General features: G+C 39.5%; 1 protein-coding gene across 2 annotated transcripts in view; it reads left to right on the top strand.

Annotated features, from left to right (window-relative positions):
• The first annotated feature begins 16 nt into the window (after positions 1–16).
• Positions 17–14,558, top strand: part of SATB1 (SATB homeobox 1) — a 92,989-nt gene continuing 78,447 nt past the window's right edge. For both annotated transcript variants that reach the window (XM_068674334.1, XM_068674330.1), the window contains exon 1: positions 17–169. The gene's annotated coding sequence lies outside the window, so the exon portion shown is untranslated. The remainder of the gene's footprint in view (positions 170–14,558) is intronic.

Raw genomic sequence — 14,558 nt, 5'->3', positions numbered from 1 at the left:
GCGAGAGCGACTCTCCCCCCTCCCCCCTCCCCCTCCTCCTCCTCGCTCTCCTTCCTTTAAACGCCCACTCCTGATGGGTGAAAAGACAACTTGAACTTCAGTGCAATTAACTTCGCCGGCGCCTCGGAAGCCGGAGGTGTCGCCGGCCTCGCCCGCCGCGCTCCCATGAGTGAGTCGCTCCCGCTCCTTCGGCGGCGCTCCACGGGCACGGGGGGGGGGGACGGACGGGGCCGCGCCGGGGGCACCGCCGCGGTGCTCTACGGAGCCCACCCGGCAGAGAGGGCGGGGGGACGGGGCGTGGGGGGGTCTGGGGGTGCGGGCCGGAGGGGGCTCCGTGCGGCGCTGCAGCCTGCGGAGCCTCCCGACGGGAGCCTTCGCACACACCTGCAGCCGGCGAGCTGCCGGCCGCCCGCCCCGCTCCCCTGCCCGCCGCCCCCGCGGCGAGGCGCAAGGAGCGGGGAGGGAAAAAAAAAAAAAAAAAGGGAAAAAAAAAAAAAGGAAAGAAAAAAAATCTGAAACTTTGGCAAACTTCTTCCCCGCGCTCCTCGCGGCGGCCCCGACGGCGGGGGAAAGCAGAGCGAAGCGCAGGGTCGGGAGGAGTGACGGGGAGGGGGGAGCTGGAGGGAACGGGGGGGCTGCGGGGCGCGGGGGTTGCGCGGGGCCGGGCGCCCCCCGAGCTGCGGCTGCGGAGCTCCCCGGACCCCCCCGCGGCCACCCGGCGCTCCGGGGACCGCTGCCAGGGGCTCGTCGCCGCGCTCCGGGATTTTTTCTTTTTTATTATTATTATTATTATTTTTATTTCTTTTTTTTTCCCTCCGTCTCCAAAGCCGGCCCCTGAGGTTTTGCGCAAACCGTCCTCCTTTTGTCGCCGGCTCCGCTCGCTGCCCCCGGGAGCGCTCCTGCCAGGCAGGCACCTGCCAGGTCCGGAGTTGCCCCCTGCCTGTCCCCAGGCTTCTGGGACCGCGAGAGAAACTTCGCTAAAATGCAAGTTAGATGAAACACTTCGCACCAGCTTTCGGAAGCTGGAGTGAGCTGAAAATGACGAAAGCTCTCCGCTGCTCGTAGTCAGCCCAAGTGAGCGCAGCGCGACTGGGAAAATAATTCACAAATTCGGATCCAGAGCCTCCAAGGGGCCCGGGCGGGCAGTGCCCTTGCCTTCTGGTCCGGGCGTGAGTCAGCAGCGGTCCCTTATTTCTACTCTCTATTATTTTGGTATAGTGCGTTCATATATTTGTCTGCTGTCTGCTGGCAAACATTAGCATTCAAGCTTACATTTTTGACAAATGTGCAGACAGGAATAGCATGAATAGGCATCTTAAATATTAACAACCTAAGCATCTGTTGTGAAACAAATTTAATATATTTACTCTGTTTTTCTCACATTGTTAGAAAAGGTTACAATAAGTGTAAAATTTCAACTGTAGTTAGCACAAGGAATGCTTGGATATTTCACTATCTCTTCAAGCATTCAGCACAATCGCCAGATAGAAATGTGTCAAATCAGGCGCACTATTCAAAAACAACTTGAGACAGTAAGCGGGGAGTGTAAAGACGTGAACGTAGGGTGTTCTCTGCGATTTGTATCTCCTTCTGACTCTGCAGCACTATCTGTAGAATTTGAGTGCTCTTATCGGTCCCATGTTCCTATATGCTCTTTAATGCATTTGTACATGCACTCATTTTCTAATTCATTCTGTCTTTGCGATTGTTATTGGTATTACCTTGCTTTTCAGATCGAAGCAATGGTTTGCGCAGAAATGTGTAATAACGTAGAGTAGGTAGCAAAATGAGCAAGCAGAAAATGTAACGTGTTCACTTCCAGGCGTGCATCTGAACAGCTAGCACGCGCACATCATGAGGCGATAGAAGAAAAATTAAAATCATGGGCTAGCGTGCTGTGTATGCCCACTCGTGAATACAAACAGCTAGTGGAAAAGAAACAACTGACCCCCAGGAATTCCTCCGGCCCTGGAATAAAACTGTTCTGACTAGAACAAGAGCACAGAAAAGTGAAGTCTCCAAAAAGACTGCAGAGTTATTTCAGGAGTCAGTGCATTCCTTCCCTTTTTCCCACAAGTTCAAATATGTAATAAATAAGTCCTTTGTATGCAAAAGAGTTTACTGGAACAAAAAATATTTAAATGGAATCCTTTTTGTGCATACACTTTGAAAATCTAGCTGTTTCCTTTTTACATTCTTTGCTGCTAATACTTTAAATAGGAAAGTGACTCCCAGTTTCTCCTCTCCTGTTATTTTAGCAATGCGCACCGATCCGAACCTGCTGCCCTGTAAAGCAGACAGAGTCAGTCCATAACTCGCTGATGGGATGCGCTGCTTTGCTAGACAGAGGAGTGGAGAGGGTCTGCCACAAAAGCCCCAGATCTGAGCAGGGCATCTCTTCTGGTGCACGGCGTAGGCCCCGCGGGTCAGCTGATGAGCACCTGCCTTCTGCCGCTGCGCTTCCCAGGCGAGAGCAGAGAGGCCAGCGCTGCCTGCGGCCCTGCCAGCAGCCCAGTAGCACCGACTGCGGCCACCAGTCCCACGGGGGATGTGGACACAAAGCCTCCCCAGAGTAGGAAAGTCCTGAATGGGCGCTGATATGCCCTACATTGCAGGTTCAGGGTAGACAGGGGTTTTAAATGGGGACGACTGCGGTTTAGAAGATGCTCAGCTGAAGTTCCTGAAAAACAGTAATAATAATAATAATAATAATAATAATAATAATAACAACAACAACAACATAAATCTTTTAACTGTATCGACTACAATTTTGGAAGTGATGTCACCTTTTTATTATCACTTATATTTTATATAGAAATTGTCGGATAAATTCAAAGACCTTCTTAATGTTTCCAGCTCTGTTTTGGAAAAAAAAAATCAAGGACATTACTTTATTAATAAAATAGACTGCATCATATAGAAAATTTATATTTAAAGTAGATTTCTGAATTAAAAATGGAGCGAACATGACTTATGAAATGTTTCGGTCACATTTCTAGGAACTACGCTATTTTAACGTAGATACTAGTGAAGCATTTTATTGCCTTCTTGTACATAACTGCCATTGCTCTCTCTAGATATATTTAATATATATCCAATGAAGCCACAAACTTTCCTTCCACAACAGTTTAAACACATCTGGAACATTTTACTTTCTTATAATTTATGTTAATAGATGTAGAGTGTATATACAATCTTCTCAGAAATCATTGCTTTTTCCAAAGGGGAATTTTTTTACTTTCAGTCAGGGAATATATTTATAAGAACAAAATAACTCAAAGTATAGGCAATTCTATATATCATTTTATTTTCTGTTAGATTAGGTTGATTATATAAAGCTTTCATTTAGAGCAATGGGATGATGAAATTACAGAGGAGTGATTGGCTTTTGTTTTTTCAAATGGTTCAAGTCGAGGGCTACAAAAATGAATGTTTTTGGTAAAGTTCTTTGAGTACATAATATTTTTCATAGAATTCTGACAAATTAATTTAATAGAAAAGCCACAAGTCTCTTAGCACGGGAGGCTATATTTTCAGGTAAAATGGGAGTTCTGCTTTTGCCATTATAGGCATCAGGCTTCAGTAATCTGCTCCTCTTGTGGAATGAACACTTTCTACTTAAAGCTATCATGCACCTACTGTTTATTTACGCTGCATTAAACTGACAGCACAGCAATCAGAGGAAAAATATGACTTACTTTCCTGAAGTAAACACCAGTTTATAGGTTGGTGCGTGTATGTATATTCCTGTTGCCACTAAATAATGTCTGTCTCCATTTTAATATCTACCTGTGATGTTATCTAGGGTAGCTGACTCTTCCTCGCTTGAAATGAGGGGAAAAGAAAAGAAGGGCAGGGGAAGAAAAGAAAGTTTCCTTATCATTCCACTCCAAGGGAAACTCTGTAGAAAAGTGAATCAGTATTCCTTTCTGTGGCATGCAGGAGCCAGTTTTAAAGACACAGCATTTAGTTTTGCTTGGTGTATTTGAATTGCATCTCAAACAGGGAAAACAGAATTCCTTAACAGTATTTGTCTATCCAAGTCACTGAAATTGTATATTCAGGCAACGGCAGATTAAGGGCAGAAGCATTTTATTAATAACTGAAAGCACATATGTGTGTGTGATGAAAAATGTTCTGCAAATCTGTCACTATGCAATCAAGTGCATTTTTTAAACTTTAGTTGTCACAAAGTTGCCACCGATTCTAAAAAAAAAAAAAAAAAAAAAAAAAAAAAAGTAAAACAGTTTGATGGTTAAAGAGTAACTTACAGTTCTTATTGCTTGTTATACTGAAATTTTGCAACTTTATAAAGTCCATGTCAGAAAACCCCATTGATGTTACTTTTTATCTTGGACTGACAAGTGCAAGTAGCTGGCTCTTCAACTGGAGATAACTGCAGGTAGAGTAACTCACAATTTACGGAAAGCACCCTTAAATTTTCTGCCAAAGGGTTCCATTAATAATCTTTACCCATGAAGTATATTTTTCTCTACCATTCTGTAAATTATAAAATCTAGCATTAAATTAGCTCATATGCCAGCTCCCATGTAAGTGGTACTAGTATCACAAGCTCTCAACAGTACCTGACCACAATTTGTAACTGTTACTTCAAAAAGGATATGATATAATGGTGCCTTCTAAAATGTAGGTGTTTTCTAACATTTGCCATCCTGTGGCATCTAACTTCACCACAGTATCACTGACACTTTATTGCTTAATTGATATCTGCTTGCTGCTTTGCAAATGTTGACTTTCTAATGGTTCCTGCACTGCATGCTCTCAATAAGTATAAATCCAGGTAGAGATTAATTTTACATGATTTTGCCAGTCCTGATCTTGTTCACATGTACTTGTACCCTATGCCAACTGTAATCTACCCTTGATCTGCATAATCTGGTATAGTATAGTAGGAATAGCGTAGCACCGGCAAAGTACGGGAGTGGAGCATAGTTACATACCTCAGGCACTGTCTGAATTGTAAATATCTGTTTTTAAACTTGCTGGGCCTGACTTTCCTCTCATGCACACTTGTGGATCTGTGTGGAGGTCCGTAGACCTTTGTTTTGACGGTTCTGGTTTTGACGGGATGAGTGTTAGGTGTTCAGATGGGCTGAGGGACACACTAGCATTTACTATACAACATTTACACCAGAGTCACCTTTTTCCTATTCATTTATAATGCCAATATAATGTGATCTCAGTTTTTCAGCAAGACTGTGGGCATTGGTGTATGCCAGGATTGGCACAGGCTGTAAGAAGGCCTCCTCTCACCAGAGCGTGGGCCTGCTCCTGTCCTTAAGCTGCTGTACAACAGCATTGGAAATGCTTTTCCACATCTGTGGGTTCACAGGAGTTAGCTCGAGCCATCTCCTGCTTTTCTGGTATGAACTGCAGGCTGGATGGGCAGAAGAATCTGCTTGTGTGCAGGTGGACCTCAGTCACCTGAACTGCACCTGGGAACAAAGCTTCAGGATGGGCCACGTCTATCAGCTGTGTTGGCCTTGCATAACTCCCAGCCACTATCTGCTTTATCTCTTTCCCTTGGCACATTATGACATGATATGACCTGAGGAGATGAGGGAGGTGCTTTAAACCTAGAATGCACCTCATCTTCCCAGGATCCTGCTCTGACAGGATTTATTTGGCCAGCAGCAATCGTTTGTGCGTCGTTCCACTTGCTGCTCGGTATAAGTGGTGATGCAGTGGGATCATGTATACCTGGAGGACTGTCTCGTAACCTTTTCTGGTGTCTGGAGTCCTGGTCTTGCTTTCAGTTCCGACACTGACAAGGTGTGTGGTCTTGGTAAAGCACTGACCATGGCATGTTTGCAGCCCTTTATGTCATGAGCCTGTGAGTGCACAACTTTGTATGAAAGAAGAGGAAGCTGCAGCACACAATCTCTCTGTAAATGTGGCCTAAATATGCCTCTGGTTTATTTACCCCTCTATGGAATTAGCAACATATACATTTCATATATCACTGAAATATTAATTAATTCTTTATATTTGTAAATCGGTCCCAGAATGGAAAACATTTTTACAGCACAATACAGAGAATTGCTGCTCTGAACTCCAGCCCACATGCAAAGGTTTGACAAAGGTATTTCCTTTTCAGTAACTTCTCTTAGAATATGTCTAGTTGTAATGAAAAACATTTGCCATAAACAGAATAAAAATTCTAAATATGCCCTAAGTATTCCCAATTTTAATGCATCAAATAAAAGACAGAGAGGAGTGGAGAGCGTGCGAGACTGTGCATGCATGCAAACTCACAGAGGAACTAAAGGAAAAAAAAACGTGGGGAGAAATTTCAGAGTGAGTTTTACAATGTTTATAATCAAAGATTAAATTATTATTTTTATTTTTTTTTTTGTAAAGCTGTATTAGAATGACTTTAAATCATTAACGCTTTTCATCATAGGTGGGCTTCCTTGATAAATGTAAAAAGTCTTGAGAATAATTAGAGGCATCTTAAAACTTTAAAAATGACAGTTTTAGCTTCTAAGGATTCATTGTAATATAATAATACTGTATGCTTTTTAGTGTTACTTCTGCACTAGACATTTAATTACAGTCTTTGTGAGACATGTTATCTGTATAGTAACCAGTGCATAAAAAGAATGATATATACTTCTACATACAAGCTCTTGCTTGCCAGCTTTCTTTTTAAGATTATAGATTAAGATCTCCAATCCAGAATGTTCATGTCTTCAATCAAAACAACTTAATTTTAGACAATTTTCAGGAGGAATGGGGCATTCATTGTAATAATATTTCTTCTCTCATTACTTTTCTTTTTACAGTAATACTTGAACGGCTGATTAACAGCGGTTTTGGTTTGTTTTTTTCTTTTTTTTTTCCTGTGCGAGAGCCGAAAGTCAGCATTTCTTTGCTTGTTCAAAGGATAGATTACAGATCATCAAATGAAAAAGCATGTTTAACTTGCATATTGAGAGAAAAGATTCAAAAAAAAGTAAGAGTAGTTAGGTAGGGTTTTCATATGTACAGCTTAATGTTTGAAGGAAATTTAGAGCTTGCTTTCCCTGTGTCAGTTATTCAATATTGTCTGATATGTGTTGTGGATAATGTAAATCTCTGGAATTCATAACTTGGTCCATGCACGGCTGTGGAATAGAGTTTGTTTGCAAGGAAGATCAGGTACATGAGAGTTTTCCTTGTGCTATACTTGCAGATTCCGGTAATTGTGCAGCATGTGTAGGGTGCTGAGCTGTGCCCGTAGTTCTCATTCTATGCTTTGGTCATTTGCAGGACTGGGCACAATGGGAACTGCATCTAACCCCTTCAGAGCAGATCTTTCCAATTGATCAGGTGCAGGTCCTCTTTCAGGTTTTTCTTTTTTTTCTTCTTAAGTAGAATTATTGTTCAGGAACACCACAATATTGGAGTAGGAACCCTCATTTCAGTACTCTTTATAAGAAAATCTCACGGTGAAATCAATCAACCAAAATCAGTCTCTGTCCCCTTGACTCTACTGTATTGGGTTTCTTTTTCTTTCTTTTCTTCTTCATTTGACTCGCTGAATACCATAATCCTTCTGGCCATTCCTGAAGGATTTTGTTATCATCTTTTTAAGATAAAGGATGTAATAATTATGTAATAACAATTTTGGATTTAAAACTTGTGATTCCACTAGTTTATTTGGATTGCATGTCCTATGAGAAACTGACTTCTGCATTACCAATTAAAATGACTATTAGGATATGCATAGATGCAGTTATTATTTTCTAAGGACTCCAGAAGAATTTCCTAGATGCCATGCCAGCAAATTAAACTGCTAGAACTTTTTTATTTGTGTGGCATGATGAAAGATATGCCTTAAGACACATTATACTGTCTGATAAATTGCATTTCTAAACAGTATTTCATATAGGTTCTGTCTCTTTAAAAATGCAGTCTCCTCTATTTGCCCTATTAATTGTTGATATGTTGCCATCCACGAGACAAAAATTAGAGCTGTAATTAAATAATCATGTGATGCTCCTTAGTGCCAGTGAGAGCAAACTCATTTTTCCAGGCCCTGATGGTCACTGATTATTGTATTACTACTGGCTTGCTTTATTTTTTTTTAATGGCTCTATATTGCTGGGTTACCTAACCACTGCCCTTCTTTTCAAAATTAAAGGAATTGAAGAACATTAAGTCACTTAATTGGCCAGTGGTCTACGGGGACACAAAGTAGTCATACCTTCTCTGCTTTTTGGTCACTCAATTGGTTCTACTGGGAGAGCTACATCAGTGGTGTGGTTGCGTGCCATTTAATTTACACTGGTGTTTTGGCTGGGATGGATGCATATAGGGAATGCCAGGAGAATTACAAAAGGAGCAGGGTATTAAAATTCAGAAATGATTAAAATTGAAATAAAAGGATGCTGCTTCTTTGCCAGTACTCTGGCAGTCATAATGACACATAGAGATTAGTTTCCACCTTCATCTTTTCCTTCTTTCTCATTTCCTCTTGTTTATTGTTGACACATTTTCCTTATGTCTCTGCTTCTCAGCGCTTTTTTTCACTGTTACATATTCCTACTTTTTCTCTTTCCTTAAGCATGGAGAAGCTTACTTAACCTTATTATAACAATAACAGAATAGGTTATTAATATTTAATATGCACATGATTAAAATTTCTCTCTTAAACATAGGTCAGCTCTATTATTAACTGACATGTTATTTTTCATTAAAAAATTTTTATTCTGCCCTTACGGTTTCTCAAACACCCTTTACTTTGGTGGTGATTTAACACATAATGTTTAGAAAACTGTGTTAGGCTAGTGAAAAAAAAGAACTTACCAGTCATGGATAATCAATTATGCATGAATTCAGATATAACAGATGGAAACTGGTGAGTTAAAGTTTCTCTTTAGCTTCATGATTTTTTTGTTTTGTTTTTGTGACACCTGTCTCTTATGTATAGATAAACATCTAACATAGCATACTGCTTTTCATGCATCTTTTTGTTTTTTTCATTTTGGGGGGTTGTTTTTTTTGTTGTTGTTGTTTCTTTTTGTTTCTGTTAGTGTGGCATAAACTCATTTTCCTCTGTTTCTAACTTACTATTTTTAATTTGTTTGTCTGTTGGCATTTCTATACTGCCTTACTTTTCTAGGGCCAAATTATCCTGTGATGATAGCACTTAAACTTCTCATAAACTACACAGTGTCATTTAACCTTAAAATTGTGTCGGCATGATATTTTAAATTATATGAGTTCACTTCTGCCTTTAGCTGCTCATGGCCTATAGTGTTACGACATGAAAGCAACAGGGTAGACTATGGCTGTGCATATGTATTCATATATGCATATGCACACATTCTTGTGATTGTGATACTTATATAGGCGTTCCCTCCGAAGGCATTAATTAAATTTCTTTCAATCCTTTGACAATGAAGCAGATTGCTTTACTGCTTTTTATTAAAAACTTCAGTATGGACTGGGCATACAATTTCTTTTGGTCATGGAAAGATTTTCACAGGCCTAAATCACGCAAAAGACAATAATCCTTTGCTACGTGCCCACAGCAACAACCAATTGGTATTACGTAAAAGAAGAGCTACATATATTTTTTTCTCTCTCTCTTTTTTTTTTATATAGAAAATTCTAAAAGAGCTTGATGCATGTGCTTAGATGAGTTTACAGATGTGAGTTCACAGTTTTTTGTGTGTAGTTCCTTCCTGGTGGCTTACTGGGGGATTCTTGAAATATTCCTGAGTTTCAAAAACGCATGGGTAAGGTGATTTGAACATTCTTTTTCTGTGCCTGCAAAAGTTTGGAGCATTTCTTTACCTGGCTTCATCCACATATGAAGCTGCACATTTTTGGACATGGTGCAGGGAGCTTCTCGGTCTATGAAATAAAGATTAGTTGATAGGGAATGCACCCCATGTTTTTCATGAATAAAAAAAATCAAAATTTCTTGTGAGCATGTTACGTACAGTTTTGAAGAGAAAATTGTACTACGGGAAGGAGTTTGTAATATAACCTGCCAGGAATGAATGATATTGAAAAGAGTTCCTTAGAAAATGAACATGGACATTTTTGGACAATGTGAAAATAATTGATTTCAAATGTTATTTCGCCTGTCACTGGTGGAGCTCTGGTAGGAACCTTCATGTGCATGCCTCAGCTTCCCCACATGCTTCTTCCTCGGCTATTATGTCAACATCAAATACAAACTTTTCTCCCAAATGTTTGTATGTAGTTCGGAAATATATATATATATATGTGTATTTACACTCGGGCATTTTGTTCTAGTTCTAGAATAAATGAACTGTCATGAATATTAACCTCATTTTGCCCTAAAAATGTCATGTTTTAGTGGGTTCACAACTTCTTACCCATGTCAGCCCGTTTTCATTGTAGCTGATAGGTAGGAAATCTAGAAATGTAGTTATTTTAGCAAATAAATGCATTAAATACTGGAGCACGCTTTTGCTACAGTATTTTATTTTATTTTATTTTATTTTATTTTATTTTATTTTATTTTATTTTATTTTATTTTATTTTATTTTATTTTATTTTATTAATCAGGACAAATATTTTGAACAAGTTACTTGGAGTAACATTTTAAAGTGACTAGTTTTTGCCTTCTGTTGCTTGCGGTTAAACTAAACATACGCTGATACATGTATAGATGACCTTTATCTTAGTGACACTGAATATGATAAACGTTTTTTGTTTTAGCACCCAGATATTAACAGGTACCTTGTTACTTAAAAGAACTGTGAACATTAACAGCTAATTGTTCCTGAAAAGAACTGTGAAAAACTCATTCATTTAGTCTTCATTATTGTGGAATCTTCTGAGTTTGAGATTGGAACAAGTCCTAGAAGAAAAAGTGAATTCGGCCAAAACCACCAACTTTCAATTTGTTTTACACCAAAACCACACATTTTGCATGTATTTTATGTACAATGAATATTGACTCCTGTCAAGTTTGGCCGTAATTAGATGCACAGTTTTACTTAAAAGGTTTTGAACTTTAGAAAAAGTCTAGAAGAACCTGGGCAGAGTTCTGAGTTAACAATGAAACTGGAAACAGGACATTTCATGTGGTTTTGGGTTTCATAATGAAAGTTTGACATAGTTCAAGTCATCAATCAGTTCTAACCATTTCCTTAGACTTCGACTCTTCCATATTTTCAATTTTTATCAGTAGATTTTATTTATGCTATCAGGTCAAAGAAAAAGACGATAGTTTGTCATGGTGGCAAAGTGTTCCAGTAACGAATCAGTGCTCTTTGAGCTCACAGAAAGCACCTGAACTCAAGTTAATAATGCTTGAATAGTCCTTCTGTAGCGCTAACCGCAATGGTTCTGATTTTCTACCATACCGTGCAGTTTTGCTTGGGCTGTGTGAAATTCATCCTCACTCAGAAGTGTTGGATTAAACTTCTGTATGCCCAAAAGCATTTTTTTTTTTTGACTGGGAAAGAAACACAGAGGTTGGAGGTGATGGAAAAGGAGTCAGGAAAGCAAAGACAAAGTTTTAGGGTGTTTTGCAACACCGCAAAACACTTTAGAGTTAGCTTGGTGTAACGTTGCTTTTAACAAGCAAAACTAACTGAAACTCTACCAGTTTATATGTCTGGGGATCATTCTTTACATAGTATTAAATTAATAGAGCTTCTGTTCAGGCACATCCCTAAAATAACTGCTTATCAACCAACTCTTCTTCCAAGTAACAATTATATGATCATGTATTTCCTATGAGTTACCTAGTGTTGTGATGATCAGGGTTTTAACAGGAACTATTCTCTCTTCTTATTCTCTTATCTTGTATTAAATATGTTCACATGATAGGCCTGAAAATTATACTTCTTTGGAGAAAGTTGGGAAATTAGTAACCTGCAAAACACACATTTATAACATAGGCTGATCCTAAGATGCTGGCTTTCCTGCTTTCTTCCAGCTGCCTAATTGCATTAAAACTAATATATAAAACTCTATTGAATTTTTTTGCTTGTTGTTTTTTGTGGAAGTAGTTGGCTGTAGCTGCCACATGGAAATTACAAGCGTGACTCATCAAGGGTTTAGTCTACTATTATGGATAGAAAGGGATATAGTCTAAAAAAATTATTTTATTTTATTTTATTTTATTTTATTTTATTTTATTTTATTTTATTTTATTTTATTTTATTTAAGTTGAAGCTTATTATTTGAAGTAGTTCTGAAATCCGTATTCGTAAAAATATTGGCTTATATTAAATACCACATAGTATTTGTGGAAGTTGCAACGCTAATAATATACTTAGGGAATGAACTCAGCTTGTCCGCAGAACACATAGAGATTGGGCAACTACAGAGTAAGAATTATGTGATTAATCCATTAATATTCATTAATGAATGATTAATTCTCCGATCTTTTATGGGAATGTGGACACCTGTCTATTGCAGTTTCAACCAGCTAGGATTCCTCGTGGCAGGCAGAGGTGAAAGACTTTCTATTCTCATTAGCAGTCATGTTCACCCTTCACTTCCTCCACCACGCCAAATAGTTTTATTGGCTTTTTCTCTGTTATCTTCTTCCAGTAATTTGCCTCTCCATGACTTTTTTGGCAGCAAGGGGCAAACCTAAATGACTGTTGGGACCACATCAGCAAATGTATGTATTTACTTCAGTTATACCTTCATCCTAGTCAAAATAGATGTAGAGCTATGAAAGGTGCTTATGCAAAATGGTGCAGTAGTTTGACTAAAAGTAATTTGTTTTATCCCAAACCTCATTTTGCATATTCCTATTCAATTCTATTTTTAAAAGAAAATTCCATCATTGAAATACACTGCAGAAAATGTTTGTGGGAGTAAACGAGCCTCGTCACATAGGCAATCAATAGGGAGATGTCTGTTTGTATATGATTTTACATATCTGCAAGCAAGCGGAGACATCCAACTACAAAATACTGCACCATGGGACATTGTGTAGATATCTGATACTTTCCAAGGGATCTGGGGTCCGTAAACTAATGAGTGCTCTACATGTAGCCATATATGTAGGTTTTTCACCTCTGGCGAATATGGTAAGGATAATTTACTTCACTTAATAAGCAATTAAGTGCAGTTCAATACAGCTGACTCCTGTAAGTTAAATATCCATTTTATGTAACTGTTTCAGGACACTGTATGTGAGAGAACACAAACGAGCAGAAATTGCTCATGCAAAATGTGAGAGGGGACGACAGCTTGTGTGCGATGCCTTTCAGTGCTATGAATTTCATTTCATAGCACTTTTGCTTTTTGACAGGCATACTATCCAGGCTGGGGCAGGTTGCAGTCAAAAAAAATCTAGGTTGGTATGTAACTTCGGTGCTCAGTGTGGGGGACGTCGGTGAATGCCACAATCCCCATCGGTGTGCATCGAGAGCTCGAGGCGCGTGAAAATTGCAATTGCCGCAGCCAGGTCAGCTGTGGGTTGTGTGTGGTCGGGCACCTGCAGTTGTTCAGGGCAAAGCGGAGGGGAAGGCAGTCAGCAGAGACTGAGAAACACCTTCAGTAGAGGTCTACAGTTAGAGGTACAACATTTGGAGGGCTTCAGGACTGAGTCCACAATGCAGTGGTGACCGTGCTGGGGCTTGCACAGATGGCCATGGGAAAGGGCAGTAGGATGTACCGGCACTATTTCCCCCTAACACTTCTGCGTACCCCATGCAGAAATTAGGCACAAACTGCCAGGGAGCCATCCACCTTTTGGCCATAGATGTTTCCCTTCAGAAAGTCAGGCACTGGTATTTTCATTGCCTTGCGGTCCAGCGGTTACCACTAGCCGTAGATGGTCCCTCACAGCGTGGAAAATACTGCTCAAATTCTGAGTAAAGCGAATTTCCTGACAGTCCCGCTGCTGCACAGCTTCTCTGCATCACCTCCAGCATGGGCGGGAGCCGACAAGTTACCCAAATGGCTGCAGAGTTGTCAGAAATACATATTTACAAAACCCAATCAGCCTGATCTCCCCAAAGAAATCTGATAAAAGAGAATACACAGCCATGCTGGTTTTACTCTGCTGCCAGGTCATTTCTGTTTGTGTTGCACAAGAGCCAAGCCTCAAGATTTGGGCCCGTATTTCCTAATTCATTTTGAACAAGAAAAGATTGGAATGGAGACTTTAGAAGGCACCGAGGCAGCATGCCACACTGGAGAATTTGTTTTGTTTTGCAGCCACTGAGACCGCTGCTCGAGAGTTAATTCATGGTGGGGGTGAAGAAACACAGTCCAACTTTATACCTATTTGTCTTATTTCAATGTAACCTAGCACAAAATGCAATTTATATATAAAAAAAAAATACAGTGCAACAACTTTATTAAGGATTAATAAGCTTTATTAAGCATATATTTGTTTGCTGAATGTTGACTAGAAGCTATGAAAAATGTGATGTTACTCTTGCTGCATGTTTAAATGATTGCCTGCATATGTATCCATGACAATATCTATTCATCTTCTGTTCTTTATATATGTTTTTATTATAAATATCTTTCTTCTAGTGGAACATTTTAATATCAAAGTTGACACAGTGAAGTGCAAATTGGAATAGGTCAAATGAAAA

The sequence above is a fragment of the Anas acuta genome, chromosome 2 (genome assembly GCF_963932015.1).
Source record: "Anas acuta chromosome 2, bAnaAcu1.1, whole genome shotgun sequence".
Taxonomy (NCBI): domain Eukaryota; kingdom Metazoa; phylum Chordata; class Aves; order Anseriformes; family Anatidae; genus Anas; species Anas acuta.
Note: the sequence above shows the minus strand (reverse complement) of the source record. Positions and strands in the feature narration are given on the sequence as shown.